The sequence below is a fragment of the Tachyglossus aculeatus genome, unplaced genomic scaffold, assembly GCF_015852505.1.
Source record: "Tachyglossus aculeatus isolate mTacAcu1 unplaced genomic scaffold, mTacAcu1.pri scaffold_238_arrow_ctg1, whole genome shotgun sequence".
Taxonomy (NCBI): Eukaryota; Metazoa; Chordata; class Mammalia; order Monotremata; family Tachyglossidae; genus Tachyglossus; species Tachyglossus aculeatus.
This window is the reverse complement of record NW_024044953.1, coordinates 1-16405: the sequence shown is the minus strand read 5'-3', so window position 1 is coordinate 16405 and position 16405 is coordinate 1. Positions and strand designations below refer to the sequence as shown.

At 52.7% G+C, this 16405-nt stretch overlaps 2 long non-coding RNA genes across 3 annotated transcripts; both read left to right on the top strand.

The window, feature by feature from the left end:
- The first annotated feature begins 5461 nt into the window (after positions 1-5461).
- Positions 5462-12892, top strand: LOC119923743. Of its 2 annotated transcripts, XR_005448952.1 has the most exons (6): positions 5462-5540; positions 5940-5987; positions 6318-6494; positions 10681-10738; positions 12135-12226; positions 12655-12892. It is a non-coding gene; the product is annotated as an uncharacterized LOC119923743 (long non-coding RNA). The 2 variants fall into 2 exon arrangements; XR_005448951.1 differs by lacking the exons at positions 5462-5540; positions 5940-5987; positions 6318-6494 and adding an exon at positions 10901-10946 and having other exon boundaries at positions 10422-10738.
- Positions 7081-8675, top strand: LOC119923742. Its single transcript, XR_005448950.1, has 5 exons — positions 7081-7108; positions 7259-7303; positions 7729-7845; positions 8344-8401; positions 8572-8675. It is a non-coding gene; the product is annotated as an uncharacterized LOC119923742 (long non-coding RNA).
- Positions 12893-16405: the final 3513 nt, after the last annotated feature.

Here is a 16405-nt window from a genome sequence, read left to right as displayed (position 1 = left end):
TCAGTTTCCTCAGCTGTAAAATGGGAATTGAACCCTACTCCCTCCTACTTAGACTTTGAGCCCCATGTGGGACGAGGATTGTGTCCAACCTGATAACTCTCAATGTTTAGAACACATGATAAGTGCTTAACAGATACTAGTAAAAAAAAAAGAAAAATGAACCAAAAAACTGCAACAATGATCCAGAGCATTTCATAGTCAGTATTTGATTGAAAGTGAAAAAATTAATAATTGTGGTATTTGTTCAGCACTTCTTATGTGTCAAACACTGTTCAAAATTGAAGCCATTAGGAAGATTCTGGGCTGGGTGGAGATACAGTGAAGCGCATGACCTAGCAGAAAGTATACAGGCTTAGGAATCAAAGTACCTGGGTTCCGATCCCGGCTCGGCTGCTTGTCCAAGGTGTGACCTTTTTTTTTTTGTTTTTTGTTAAGCGCTTACTATGTGCCAAGCACTGTTCTAAGCACTGGGGTAGATACAAGGTAATCGGGTTGTCCCACATGGTGCTCACAGTCTTAATCCCCATTTTCCAGATGAGGTAACTGAGGCCCAGAGAAGTTAAGTGACTTGCCCAAAGTCACATACCTGACAAGTGGTGGAGCCAGGATTAGAACCCATGATTTCTGATTCCCACACTACTTCCCTGACCTTGGGCAAGTCACTTCACTTCCCTGGACCTCTGTGACCTCAACTGGAAAATGGGGATTAAGATTGTGTGTCCCATGTGGGTACAGGGACCCTGTCCGACCAGATTAGCTTGTATCTACCCCAGCATTTAGTAGAACGCCTGGCACATAGTAAGGGCTTAACAAATGCCACAATAATTATTGAAGCATCAGCAAAGAACCCGGTGGAGGAGCCATTGGAGATCTTTGAAAGAAGGGTTCAGTGTTGTTTGTCTGGAATGGTTTAAAAGTAACCTTGCCAGGAGGCAGGGGAATATTCTAGACAACCTCTCAAAGTTCCCTCCAGGCCTCTGATTGGACCATAGGGCAAATTTGGGTAGGGGTATATCCAACTCAGTATAGATATATTCCCTTAATTACAGCTCCCTGGAGATACCAGGGAGGGAATTTTGTATTCATTTTTCATGTGTTTTAAGTGTTTGTCTTGAGCCAAAGTTCTGTTTCTGTCCCATTAAAAAAAATAATAAACTTGATTTGTTTCCTTTTAGTCATAATATGAGATTGATGACCCTATCTGCGCCTACGTGTTCTCAATAGTTGTGGTGTTCACGACACTGCGAATCGAATGGTATACCGTAGTAATTATGCTGTAAGATAAGAACTGTGGAAAGAGGATTGTTTTACCTCCATTTTTATCCCTGTCACCTGGGAGCTCATCAGTTTCCTCCTGGCTGCCTGCATTCAAACCATTTTCTTCCTTTTTTTAAAAAATGGAATTAATTAAGCACCTACTATGTGCCAGACACTGTACTAAGCACTGGGGTAGATGCAAGTCAGATTGGACACAGTCCCTGTCCCACATGGGGCTCACAGTCTTAATCCCCATTTTACAGATAAGGTCACTAAGGCCCAGAGAAGTGAAGTGACTTGCTCAAGGTCACACAGCAGAAAAGTTGTAGAGACAGGATTAGAACTCAAGCCCTTCTGCCTCCCAGGCCCCTGCCATACCCACTAGGCCATGCTGCTTCTCCTGCTTGAAATACTGAGAATAGTGCCAAGTACTCACTAGTAAATATTGCAGAGTTTGTTGTTCTTTTACCTGTAGACTGTACACTCCTTGTGGACAGGGAACATGTCTGCCAACTCTGCTTTACTGTACTTTCCCAGGTTTTTAGTCCAGTGCTCTGCACGCACAGTAAGCACTTATTAAATGCCTTTGATTGAGCAATTCATTCATTCAGTCGTATTTCTTAAGCACTTACTGTGTGCAGAACACTTGTACTAAGTGCTTGGGTAGGAACAATTCAACGGTCAACAGTGACAGTCCCTGCCCACAGTGAGCTCAAAGTCTGGTGTGGCATAGAGGGGAGATGGGCATCAATATAAATAGATAAAATTGCAGATATATACATAACTGCTGTGGGGGAGGGGGCGGGCAGGGAAGAGCAAAGGGAGCAAGTTAGGGCGATGCAGAAGGGAGTGGAAGATGAAGAAAAGTGAGGCTTATCCATCATCATCCTCAGCAGCATTTATTAAATGCCTGCTTTTTGCAAGAGCACTCTACTAGCTGGCTGGGAGCATAAAAAACCTAGAAGACCTGACACCTCCTGGTCTTTTAGGAGCTTATGGCCTAATGATGCAGGATCTCTAGAAGGATAAAGTGCCCTGGGGTAGGTAGAGGTGGGGAAAATCAAATTAGTCCGTGTTTCCATTGGTTAGAAAGATTTTAGGAGGCAGAGGGAGAAGGAATGGAACCTAATGGGATTATTGATTCATGATCATTTATTCAGTCATTTATTCAATCGAATCTATTGAGTGCCTACTGTGTGTAGAGCACTGCACCAAGCACTTGGGACAGTACAAAACAACACCAAATGGACACATTCGCTCTCGACAACGAGCTTACAAAATTCTGGATAGCCTTGTCTTTTTGTTGTTGTTGTTATGGTGTTTGTTAAGCACTTCTGTGCCAGGCACTGTACTAAGTGCTGGGGTAGATAGAAGCTAATCCAGTTGGATGCAGTCCATGTCCCACATGGGGCTAATGGCCTTAATCCCCGTTTTCCAAAAGATGGAACCTAAGCCCAGAGAAGGAAGTGACTTGCCCAAGGACCCACAGCAGACAGGTGACAAAGCTAGCTGGGATTAGAACCCAGGTCCTTCTGACTCTCAGGCCCAGGCTCTATCCTCTAGGCTACTCTGCTTCTGACCATTAATATGGGTATTCAAGGTTTGGCTGTATTTTGTGGCTCTCTGACGAGAAGCTCAAAACATTTTGCAAATGTCATCTCCTGACGGCCCACAGAGTCCGGTGAATATTGTCCCGTCCCATCTTGACTACTGTATCGGTCTCCTCGCCGGTCCCTCTGCCTCCGGTCTCTCTATCGCCCAGGGTATTTTCCAAAAATCTCACCTGGAACAGCAATAGTTCAAACCATGGAAGTGAATGAGCTCCCTGAGGGAGTGAGTGTAAAGTCAGACAGAAAGGGTCTCAGAAGAGAACCTCAAGTGATCCACACAAGTTAAGGGATGGAGGGAGAACTGGTGAAAGACTTTTTCTTGACTGTGTTTTTTGAGTGGTATTTGTTAAGCACTTACTATGTGCGAGGCACTGTTCTAAGTGCTGGGGTTGATACGAGAAAATTGGGTCGGACAGAGTCCCTGTCCCCCGTGGGGCTCACAGTTTTAACCCCCATTTTACAAACGAGGTCACCGAGGCCCAGAGAAGTGAAGCGACTTGCCCGAGGACACATAGCTGACAAGTAGCGGAACTAGGATTAGAACACAGGTCCTTCTGCCTCTTAGGCCTGGGCTCTATCCACTAGGCCTTGCCACGTATAGTCTCCGAGACCGTCGACGGGCAGACGAGAACTGTGTCAAACTGTGTTCGGCCCACCTATCCGGGATTCCGGCGCGCCTGGTCAGACACTGTGACTCGTAGGAATTTTTTGTCCTTATTACGCGCCAGGCCCTGTACTAATTGCTCGGGCGGAAACTAGCTGATCACATTGGACACAGTCCCTGTCCCACTTGGGGCCCACAGTCTTCATCCCCACTTTACGGATGAGGGAACTGAGGCCCGGAGAAGTGAAGTGACTTACCCAAGGTCACACAGAAGACAAGTGGCAGAGCTGGAATAAGAACCCATGACCTTCTGACTCCCAGACCCGGGTCTGTATTTTTCATGGAAAAACATTGATTTTTCATGGAAAAACATTTCATTGTCATGGGAGTGTGATGATGACACTCCCCCGATTAGAGGCCAGAAAGGAGGGGAGGCAGGTGGGAGCAGGAAGGCTGGGTCTAGGCCGTAGGCCTGGGGTTTCCTTTGCTAACCCCCTGCCACACCCTAGACCGAGCCACCGGAGCCCGTCGCGATACGGGGGTCGCCCGCTGGCCTCCCGCAGCCCGAGCCACCGTCGATCGGTTATCGGTCGATCGTATCTATTGAGCGTTTACTCTGTGCAGAGCACTGTACTGAGTGCTTGGGAAAGTACACTGCGATAGAGTTGATGGACATAATCCCGATCCTTAAGGAGCTTGTGGTCTACAAGGGAAGACAGACACTGAAATAAATGAGAGAGAGAGGAGATGGCCACCTGGGACTGGCAAGTGCTTAGAGGGATACCATCCAAGTGTACAGGCCACGTAGAAGGGAGAACAATTAGGGGAAATGAGAACTTAGTTGTGGAAGACCTTTTGGAAGATATAATAATAATGATAATAATTCTGGCATTTGTTAAGTGCTTACTATGTGTCAGTCACTGTTCTAAGCACTGGGGTAGATACAAGGTACTAGGGTTGTCCCACATGGGGCTCACAATCTTAACCTCAATCCCCACTTTATTGATGAGGTAACTGCTGCACAGAGAAGTTAAGTGGCTTCCCCAAGGTCACACAGCAGCCAAGTGGAGGAGCCGGGGTTAGAACCCACGTCCTCAGACTCCCAAGCCTGTGCTCTCTCCACTAATCCGTGCTGCGTAGATGTGATTTTAAGAGGGCTCCGAAGGTGGGGAGAGCGGTGGGCTGTTTGATTTGAAGGGACAGGCTTTTCTGGCCATTCCTCCGGTCCGGTGTCAGTGGCCTGGACGTGGGGGTTGTGAGGAGGGAACTGAGACGGGACAGGAAAGGGGGGTGGGGGTGGGGCCGGAGATGAGACTGGCTGGAGAGGTGTTTGGAATTAGTGTTTCTCTGGACAGACCCTTTCATCCTATCCTAATCATTCATTCAACTGTATTTATTGAGCACTTACTATGTGCAGAGCACTGTACTAAGCGCTTGGAAAGTACAATTTGGCAACAGATAGAGACAATCCCTACCCGACAATGGGCTCACAGTCTAGAAGGGGAGACAGACAACAAAACGAAACAAGTAGACAGGTGTCACTAGCATCAGAATAGATAAATAGAATTATAGATATATACACATCATTAATAAAAGAAATAGAATAATAATTATGTACAGATATACACAAGAACTGTGGGGCAGGGAAGTGGGTAGCTCAGAGGGAGGGAGTAGGGGCAATGGGGAGAAGAGGAGGAGCAGAGGAAAAGGGGGGCTCAGTCTGGAAAGGCCTACCTATCCTACTCTATCTTTTTGGCAGCCATACCCTATCCAATGATGCAGCTGGGCCATCTCTCAGGGACAACTGATTTCTACCCCAGCTGCTTCCAATCAGGGGAATTAGTGACTAAGGCACACACGCCCCGCCCCCACACTCTTCCTGCCCTATATAAGCCTTCAGGGCCCTACCTTTTTCAAGGCTGGTTGTCTTTGAATCATGGTAGTGGCTGGGTTTGGGAGAATAAGGGGTTTTTTTTTTTGCAACGAGGCCTCGATCTGCTTAGTAGCTGGGAGTTTTTTGAGGTTACTTAATTACCCCAAAATCCTGTCTGTAGGGCTGGACTGAGAGGGTATTTTTACTCTATCCTGACCTCATTCATTCCTGCATTGGGGGGCAGGGGTGGTTAGTGGGCTAAAGAGGTTATTACTCCATCTTAGCAGGCTTCCTGATCACTCAAACTGCCTCTTTGTTCTCCCACTTCTCTCCGTGGCTGTGGAAGTTCTAAGGGACACTTTGTTACTGCAATCAATCAACAGCATTTGAGAGCTTCCTTCAGGAGGAGCACTGTACTAACTGCTTGGGGGAGTCTAATAGAACAGATTAAGCAGACATGTTTCTTTCAGCCTTGCCTCACCACCTCAACACACCTGTCCCCTCTTCTCTGCTCTCATGAGGGTGTTGTTTTCCCTTAAACCTTCAGATAGGCCTGCCTTGTGCATGTTGACATAATTTCTTTTTAAATTTATAGGTCCAGTATTGGAATAATGAGGGGGTTTGGATCTAGATGATACAACAGGTAAGGGGAGATTCTGGGTATTTAATTGATGTGGGGTGAAGGCTTCAGTGCTTAGAGGGTGGGATTAAGTGCATTGGTGAGCTGGAAGGGAAAATGAAGTGTGTTTTTTAGGGATAGGGTGGGGAGATGATAACTTTAGGGAAGGCCTGTTAGAGAAGAAACAATTTCAGAAGGCCTTTTATAGAGATGGAAGACTCCTGGTGTGTCAACAGGGTAGGTGGGTGGGTGGGAGTGCCAGCTGGGAGGATGTTTGGGATGGGTTGAGGGTGGATGTGGTCCAGGTGAGGCATAAGGAGCTGGCTGGAACTTTCAGGCTTTTCCTAATCCCAGGTGGATGTCGAAGAAGTCCTGATGAGCAGAAGAGAAGGACCAACTTATTTCTCCTCCCAGAAGCTTCTCACCACACTTCCTGGTGGTGAGGACCGTTGCCCCTTCAGGGAGAACCCAGAGCAGCTGATCCCCATGGAGATGAGGAATCAAGAGCTGAGCTTCCATCCCTAAGGGAAGGTGATGGGGGCATGACTAGGGGTTACTGCCGGAGGAGGGCAAGGTGTAGAGAGGGGTGTGTTACTCTCAGTACTGTGGCTGGTTCTACCCACTGGGGCTAAGGGTCTGCATAGGGAACTGGTTCTGTGACTTGACTGTGGGACTGAGAAAACCCAGGGTCCTTAATTCTATAGAAGGGTCATTTCTCCCTGAACCCACAGTCCTGTCCACAGGGTCACCCTGCAAATCCTCAGCTCCTCTAGGGGTGGAACTCCTCTGTGCTTGACAGTGACTCCCTCTGAGGGGGTTGGGAGGGTGCAGGGGGAGTAGGGAAGAGCCTAGTGTTAAGAGTGAAGCTGACTAAAGTGTTCTGTGGCTTGCTAGATGTGAACTCTTCTGGGTCAGGAAACTTCCCCAAGGCCCTCCATGCAGGGCTTTTCTGTGGGGGGTATCAACCTCACAGATATAGTAGACCTCATGAATGCTTGGGTTCAGGGTCAGGGTTGGGGACTGGGGTGAAGGGCCTACCACTCTCGCCAGGCTTCCTGGCCACTCAAACTGCCTCTTTGTTCTCCAGTTTCTTGCTGTGGCTGTGGAAGTTCTAAAGGGCACTTGGCTCCTGCAATTCATCAATGGTAAGTGAGGGCTTAATGTATGCTAAGCACTGTACTAAGTGCTTGGGGAGGTAGAATGCAACAGATGTAGTACACCTGTTGCCTACCCACCTCAGCACACCTGTCCCCATTTTTCAGCAATTCTAATAGAATTCTCTTCCTATCATATAGGTCCAGCATCAATATAATGAAGGGGACCCAGATGATATAATACAGGTAAGGGAAGAATCTGTGTAAAAAGATATGTACTTAATTAATGGTGGTGTGTGTGGGGGGGGTAATGCTTCAGGGTTTAGTGGGTGAGAGTAAGTGCCTGGGTGAGTTGGAAGGGAAAATAAAGTTTGTTTGGAGGGGTGGGGGCATTGGGGGCTGGGGGGATAAGAGCTGAAGTCAGGCAAGGCTTGTTAAAGAAACCATTTCAGGAGGACTTTTAAAGATGTGGGAGAAGGCTGGTAGATCCAGTGGTGGGTGGGGGGTGGGAGGTCGTGTGGGATAGGTTGAGGGTAGATGTGGTCAGAGTGAGGCATAAGAAGTAGCCTGGAGCTTTCAGGCTTTTCCTAACCCCAGGTGAGTGCTGTTCAAAGGTGGATGTCAGAGTCCTGATGACAGGAAGAGATGGATCAGTGCATTTCCCTTCCCAGAACCTTCTCACCCACCTTTCTGGCCATGAAGACTACCACTCCTTTAGTGAGGACCCAGAGCAGCTGATCCCCATGGAGATGAGGAATCAAGAGTGGAGCTTCCATCTATAAAGGAAGGTGATGGGGGCCTGACTAGGGGTTGCTGCAGGAGGACTCAGTCCTGTCCACAGAGTCACTCTGCAAATCTTCAGCTCCTTTAGAGGTGGAACCCCTCTGTGCTTGACAGTGACTGCCTCTGAAGGAGTTGGGAAGGTGAGAGGGAGGGGGGAAGAGCCTAGGTTAGGACTGAAGCTAAGGGTTCTCTGGCTTGGTAGATGTGAGGCTTTGTAGCCCGGGACATTTCCCCAAGGTCCTCCCTGCAGGGCTGTTCTGTGGGGGTAGCATCCACAGGGATGTTCAATCAATCAATCAATCATATTTATTGAGTGCTTACTGTGTGCAGAGCACTGTACTAAGCACTTGGGAAGTACAAGTTGCCAACATACAAGTTGGCAACATGTTGACCTCATTAATGCCCGGGTTCAGGGTTAGGGTTACCAACTTACTGGGGTGAAGGGCTTAAGGCTCCCTCTCAGAAGGCTTCCTGTCCACTCAAACTGCCTTTTTGTTCTCCAGGTTCCCACTGTGGCTGTTGAAGTTGCAAAGGACACTTGGCTCCTGCAATCCATCAGTGGTATGTGAGTGCTTAGTATATACAGAGCACTGTATTAAGTGTTGAGGGGGGGGGGGGGGGGGGAAGCAACAGATCTAGCACACCTGTTGCCTGCCACCCTGACTCATCACCTCAGAACACCTGTCCCCACTTGACTGCAATTCTGATAGAGTTCCCTTTCAATCTTATAGGTCCAGCATCTGTTTGTTGGGGAGTCCCAGATGATACAACATAGGTAAGGGAAGGATATGAGTAAAAAGATATCTACATGATGTGTGGCGAAGGCTTCAGTGCTTAGAGGGTGGGATTAAGTGCATGGGTGAGCTGGAAGAGAACAGAAAGGGTGTGGTGGAAGGGGTGGGGACACTGGGGGCCAGGGAGGATGAGAGCTTTAGTCAGGGCAGGCTTGTTGGGAGAAACAATTTCAGTAGGGCTTTTAAAGCTGTGGGAGATGGCTGGTAGATCCACTGGGTTGGTGTGGGGTGGGAGTCGAGAGGAAATGATGTGTGGGATGGGTTGAGGGTGGATGGTGATCCATGTGAGGCGTAAGGAGCAAGCTGGAGTTTTCAGGCTCTTCCTGATCCCCGGTTTAGGCGGTCTGGAGGAGGATGTCGAAGGAATCCTGATGATGGGAAGAGATGGACTGATTGTTTTCCCTTCCCAGAACCTTCTCACCACCCTTCCTGGCCATGAGGACTGTTACCCCTTCAGTGAGAACCCAGAGCAGCTGATCCCCATGGAGAGGAAGAATCAGGAGCTGAGCTTCCATTTCTAAGGGAAGGTGGTTAGGGCATGTGTGGATGATTAGGAGTTACTGCAGGAGGACTACAGGGTGTGTAGAGGGGCATGTCAGTCTCAGTATTGTGGCTGGTTCCACCATCTGGGGCTAAGGTTCTGTGTAGGGAACTGGTTCTTTCTGACTAGAGTGGGGGACTGAGAAGACCCAGGACCCTTAATTCTATAGATGGGTCCTTCCTTCCTGAGCCCACAGTCCTGTCCACAGGGTCACCCTGCAGAGAACTGTACTAAGTGCTTTGGGGAGTAGAATGCAACTGATGTAGTACACCTGTTGCCTACCACCCTCACTCATCCACCTCAGCACATCTGTCCCCAATTGTCTACAATTCTGATAGCGTTCTTTTCTTATAGGTCCAGCATCAGTATGAGGGGGACCCAGATGATATGATACAGGTAAGGGAAGAATCTGAGTAAAAAGATATATACTTAATTAATGTGGGGTTAATCATTCAGGGTATAGTGGGTGAGAGTAAGTGCATGGGTGAGCTGGAAAAGAAATTAAAGTGTGTGTTTGGAGTGGTGGGGGCATTGGGGGCCGGGGAGTCAGGGGCAGGGGGGGATGAGAGCTTAAATCGGGGAAGGCTTGTTAGAGAAGGAGCAATTTCAGTAGGGCTTTTAAAGATGTGGGAGAAGGCTGGTAGGTGGGGGGGTGGGGGGATGTGTGGGATAGGTTGAGGGTGGATGTGGTCCAAGAGAGGCATAAGGAGCAGGCTGGAGCTCTAAGGCTTTTCCTAATCCCAGGTGAGTGCCATTCGAAGATGGATGTTGAAGGAGTCCTGATGAGCAGAAGAGAAGGACCAACTTATTTCTCCTCCCAGAAGCTCCTCACCACCCTTCCTGGTCATGAGGACTGTTGCCCCTTCAGTGAGGACCCAGAGCAGCTGATCCCCATGGAGATGAGGAATCAAGAGCTGAGCTTCCATCCCTAAGGGAAGGTGATGGGGGTATGACTAGGGGTTAGTGCAGGAGGAGGGCAAGGTGTAGAGAGGGGTGTGTTACTCTCAGTACTGTGGCTGGTTCTACCCACTGGGGCTAAGGCTCTGCATAGGGACCTGGTTCTGTGACTTGACTGTGGGACTGAGAAAACCCAGGGTCCTTAATTCTATAGAAGGGTCATTTCTCCCTGAACCCACAGTCCTGTCTACAGGGTCACCCTGCAAATCCTCAGTTCCTCTAGAGGTGGAACCCCTTTGTGCTTGACAGTGACTGCCTCTGAGGGAGTTAGGAGAGTGTGGGGGAATGGGGGAGTGGGGGGAAAGCCTTGTGTTAACAGCGAAGCTGACCAGGTGTTTTTTGGCTTGCTAGATGTGAGCTCTTCCAGGCTCGAAAACTTCCCCAAGGCCCTCTCTGCAGAACTATTATGTGGGGGTTTCATTCTCATGGATGCTGACCTTACTCATTCCCTTGCTGGGGGTGGAGGGTGGGTAGTAGGTCGAAGGGCCTAAGGCTCCCTCTCAGAAGGCTTCCTGTCCACTCAAACTTGCTCTTCCTTTGTTCCCCAGCTTCTCGCTGTGGCTGGGGAAGTTCTGAAGGACACTTGGCTCCTGCAATCCATCAATGGTGTGTGAGTGCTAAGTATATGCAGAGCACTGTATTAAGTGTTTGGGTTATACAATGCAACAGAACAATCACACCTGTTGCCTGCCACCCTCTTTCACCCACCTCAGCACACCTGTCCCCACTTGTCTGCAATTCTGAGAGAGTTCCCTTTCAATCTTATAGGTCCAGTGGGGGAAGGTGGGAGGTGTTTCCAGATGATACAATACAGGTAAGGGAGGGATTTGAGTAAAAGGATATGTACTTAATGGGGGTGAGGCAGGGGGAGTTAATGGTTCAGGGTTTAGTGGGTGAGAGTAAGTGCATGGGTGAGCTGGAAGAAAAATCAAGTGTATGTTCGTGTGTCTGGGGTGTGGAGAAATGAGAGCTTTAGTCAGGGAAGGCTTGTTGGAGAAGAAACAATTTCAGTAGGGCTTGTAAAGATTTGGGAGACTGCTGCTATGTCCACTGTGTGGGTAGGGGGTGGGAGTTCCAGGGGGGAGGATGTGTGGATTGTGGATGGATGGGGTCCAAGTGTCCCCCTTCAGTGAGGACCCAGATGAGCTGATTTCCATGGTGAGGAAGAATGAGCTGAGCTTCCATCTCTAAGGGAAGGTGATGGTGGACCTGAGGAGACCGTGTCCTTAATTCTTTAGATGGATCAGTCAATCCTACCTGAACCCACAGCCCCTTCCACAGGGTCACCCTGCCACATCCTCAGTCCTTCCAGAGTTGGAACCCCTCTGTGCATGACACTGAATGCCTCTGAGAGAGTTGGGGGGAAGTCGGGGTTGTGGGGGGAATGGGAGGAGGGGAGAGTCTAGTGTTTGAGTGTAGCTGGCTAGGTGTTTTCTGGCTTGCTAGCCATGAGCTCTCCTAGGCCAGGAAACTTCCCCAATTTTCCCCCGGGCTGTTTATGGGAGATATCATCCTTCACCTATACTGATCTCATTCATGCCTGTTTTGGGGGTCAGGGGTGGGTAGAGGGGTGAAGGGCCTAGCACTCCATATCAGAAGGCTTCCTGGCCACCTCTCCATTCCTCAGCTTCTTGCTGTGTCTACGTTAGTTCTATTAGACACTGTGCTCCTGCAGTCAATTGACGTGAGCCCGCTGTTGGGTAGGGACCATCTCTAAGATGTTGCCAACTTGTATTTCCCAAGCACTTAGTACAGTGCTCTGCACACAGTAAGCACTCAATACAATTGAATGAATGAATGATACTGGAATGTGTCCTACATGCAGAGCACTAACCTAAGTGCTTGGGGATAGTACAGTGCAGGGGAATTAGCAAATGTGTTCCCTGTAGCCCTGACTCACCACCATAGCACACTTGTCCTCACTTGTCTCCTCACTATGGTGTCTCCTTTCCTGAGACTTTGTTAGGCATGTCTTACATATTGTAACATAATTTCTTTTCAGTATTCTAGGTCCAGCATCACTTTGCTGATGCTGACAATACCAGCTGACAATACAAGTAAAAGAGCTGAGTATATGTACCTAATTTCTGTGGGGTGAATGCTTCATTGCTTGGTGGGTGGGACTAAATGCATGGGTGAGCTGGAAGGGAAAATAAAGTGTGTGTGTGTGTGTGTGTGTGTGTGTGTGTGTGTGTCCACCCATCCTATTCTCCTGTGGAGTTCTGTAGCCTCCAACTTGTATCTTTGTAGGGAGCATAGAAGGGTTTGGTATGGAGTATTGCAAGTCTTACCACTCCTCTTGTTTAGTCTGCCTTGGTACTGGAGACTTGTTGTTTAAGTCCATGCCTCTTCCAACGTGGGAGTGTGGGGATCCAATGGCAGGGGTAGGGAAGAGTGGAGGATCCAGGCTTCTGTGGCTGTTCTCTCATGCCTATTGAAAACCAGGCTGATTTGCGGGATGTTGGAGAAATGTCTCTATGTTGGAAAAACTGCATCATTTGAGTTTCCTTCTCAACTTGCAGGAGCACCATCAGACCAATCACTCCACGCAGTGCGCTGAGAGAAATCTTGGAAGTAGGACCACCTCAACGATATCATGGCCGGTGAGAAGTAATTTAACTTGGTCTGTCATCTGCTCCACAACAATAATTCCCTTCTCTCACTGACTCCAATGCCTATTTCCATGACTGTTCTAGATTTAGAGGAGGCAACTTCTGGCGCTTAATTTACTCTGCATAATCAGTACTTTCACAACTATCAAACTGGTCCTATCCCCCCCACCCACACTTGGGTCCTAGTGGGGCACTGCCCCCCCCCCCCCCCCCGCCCCGTGTGATCCATCTGGTCCTATGCCCCCCTGGCTCCTTCTGGTCCTTTGCCCCCCCCGCCAGTCCCCACTCCGACTGGTCTTATTGCCCCTGGTCTGGTTCTATCCTTCCTGCTCATTCTAATTCTATTCCCCCGGCTCTGGCTAGTTCTTTCCCCCGGCTCTGGCTAGTTCTTTCCCCCTGCTCTGTCTAGTTCCCCCCGCTCGGTCGAGTTATATCCCCCCGGCTCGGTCAAGATCTATAGATCTATCCGCCCGCTCTGACTGGTCTTATCGCCACCCCCCTGCTCCCACTGGTCCTATTGTCCCCGGCTTCGACTGGTTCTAACACCCATCCTCCTTCTGGTTCTAACACCCATCCTCCTTCTGGTTCTAACACCCATCCTCCTTCTGGTTCTAACACCCATCCTCCTTCTGGTTCTATCCCCCCCAACCCCATCTGGTTCTATCTCCCCACAACTGACTGGTTCTATCCTCTCTCCCCCCCACCCCCCCCACCTCCGTCTGGTCCTTTTTTCCCTGCTCCATCTGGTCCTTTCCCATCCCTGCTCCGACTGGTCCTACCCGCCCCCCCCGGCTCCGACTGGTCCTATTGCGCCCCCCCCACATTGCCCCCACTCCGACCGGTCCTATCGCACCCCCAGCCCACTCCGACTGGTCCTATTGTCCCCGCTCTAACTGGTCCTACCACACCCCCACCCTGCTCCAATGGGTCCTGCTGCCCCCGCTATCGTGCTGTCCCCCCCACTCCCTGTTAGGTCTCGTGCTGTCACCCCCTGCCCAGCCTAGTGCTGTCGGCACCCCACCTAGTGCTGTTGCTCCCTGCCCGGCCTCGTGCTGTGACCGCCCCCCCCCCGCCTAGTGCTGTTGGCCCCCTGCCCTGCCTAGTGCTGTAGGTCCCCCGCCCCGCCTAGTGCTGTTAGCCCCTGCCCCGCCTAGTGCTGTCACCCCCCCCCGCTTCATCTATTGCGATCCCCCTGCTCTGCCTAGTGCTATTCGCCCATGCTCTTCCTAGTGCTATCCATCCTTACTCTGCCTAGTGCTGTCCCCCTGAGCTCTGCCTAGTGCTTCCCCCGCCTCCGCCTACTGCTGTTGCCCCCCGCTCCGCCTACTGCTATCCCCTCCACTCTCCCTAGTGCTATCCCCCCTGCCCAGACTAGTGCTATACTCCCCGCTCTGCCTAGTGCTATCCCACCTCTCCACCTAGTGCTATCCCCCTGCTCTGTCTACTGCTATCCTCCTGCCCCAACTTGGGCTGTTGCCCCCCGCCCCACCTAGGGCTGTCGCCCCCTGCCCCACCTAGGGCTGTCGCCCCGCCCCCCCCCCACTCCGTCTACTGCTATCCCCCAACTCCATCTACTGCTATCCCCCCGCTCCGTCTAATGCAATCCCCTAGTCCTGCCTAGGGCTGTCGCACGCCCCACTCCACTCCTTCTAGTGTTATCCCCCATCCCGGCCTAGGGCTGTTGCGCCCCCATCCCGGCTTGGGCTGTCGCCCCCCGCCTTCCGGCCTAGGGCTGTCGCCCGCTGCCTCCCGGCCTAGGGCTGTTGCCTTCCTCCCCACTTAGGGCTGTCACCCCCCCCCCCACAACTGCCTAGGACTGTGGCACCCCCGCCCCGTCTAGTGCTATGCCCCCCACCCCGCTTAGTGCTATCCCCCCCAGCCCTGCCTAGTGCTATCCCCCCTCTCCACTTACTGCTATCCCCCTGCATCTCCTAGTGCTATCCCCCCGCTCCATCTAGTGCTATCCCCCCGCTCCGTCTAGTGCTATCCCCCCGCTCCGTCTAGTGCTGTAGCCCCCTGCCCCGACTAGGGATGTTGCCCCCAGGCTCCGCCTAGTGCTATCCCCCCCTGCTCTGCCTAGTGCTATCCCCCCTGCTTAGTGCTGTTGCCCCCTCTCTCCGCCTAGTGCTATCCCCCCAGGTCTGCATAGTGCTGTCCCCCTCTCCCTGCCTAGTGCTGTGTCCCCCGTCCCTGCCTAGTGCCGTCGCCCCCATCCCTGCCTAGTGCCGTGGCCCCCCGCCCGGCCTAGTGCCGTGGCCCCCCGCCCGGCCTAGTGCCGTGGCCCCCCGCCCGGCCTAGTGCCGTGGCCCCCCGCCCGGCCTAGTGCCGTGGCCCCCCCGCCCGGCCTAGTGCCGTGGCCCCCGCCCGGCCTAGTGCCGTGGCCCCCCGCCCGGCCTAGTGCCGTGGCCCCCCGCCCGGCCTAGTGCCGTGGCCCCCCCGCTCTGCCTAGTGGCCCCCCCCTTTTTTTTGGTCCCCCCGCCCGGCCTAGTGCCGTGGCCCCCCCGCCCTGCCTAGTGCCGTGGCCCCCCGCCCTGCCTAGTGCTGTCCCCCCCCGCCCTGCCTAGTGCTGTCCCCCCCCCCGCCCTGCCTAGTGCTGTCCCCCCCCGCCCTGCCTAGTGCTGTCCCCCCACCGCCCTGCATAGTGCTGTCCCCCACCGCTCTGCCTAGTGCTGTCCCCCCCCGGCTCTGCCTAGTGCTGTCCCCCCCCGCTCTGCCTAGTGCTGTCCCCCCCCGGCTCTGCCTAGTGCTGTCCCCCCCGGCTCTGCCTAGTGCTGTCCCCCCCCGCTCTGCCTAGTGCTGTCCCCCCCCGCTCTGCCTAGTGCTGTCCCCCCCCGCTCTGCCTAGTGCTGTCCCCCCCCGCTCTGCCTAGTGCTGTCCCCCCCCGCTCTGCCTAGTGCTGTCCCCCCCCGCTCTGCCTAGTGCTGTCCCCCCCCGCTCTGCCTAGTGCTGTCCCCCCCCGCTCTGCCTAGTGCTGTCCCCCCCGGCTCTGCCTAGTGCTGTCCCCCCCCGCTCTGCCTAGTGCTGTCCCCCCCCGCTCTGCCTAGTGCTGTCCCCCCCCCGCTCTGCCTAGTGCTGTCCCCCCCCGCTCTGCCTAGTGCTGTCCCCCCCCGCTCTGCCTAGTGCTGTCCCCCCCCGCTCTGCCTAGTGCTGTCCCCCCCCCCGCTCTGCCTAGTGCTGTCCCCCCCCGCTGTGCCTAGTGCTGTCCCCCCCCGCTGCTGCCTAGTGCTGTCCCCCCCCCTCTCTGCCTTGTGCCGTCCCCCCCCGCTCTGCCTTGTGCTGTCCCCCCCCCCGCTCTGCCTAGTGCCGTCCCCCCCGGCTCTGCCTAGTGCCGTCCCCCCCCGCTCTGCCTAGTGCGGCCCCCCCGCCTGCTGCCTAGTGCCGGCCCACCAGCCCCGCTCTGCCTATGTTGCTGCCCCCCGCCACTCTATGGACTAGTGCTGTCCCCCCGCTCTGCCTAGTGCTGGTCCCCCCCGCTCTGCCTAGTGCTGTCCCCCCTTGCTCTGCCTAGTGCTGTCCCCCCGCTCTGCCTAGTGCTGTCCCCTCCCCGCATCCATCCTAGTGCTGTCCCCCCGCTCCTCCTAGTGCTTGTCCCCCCCCGCTCCTCTAGTGCTGTTCCCCCGCTCCCTCCTATTGCTGTTCCGCTCCGCCCTACTGCTGTTCC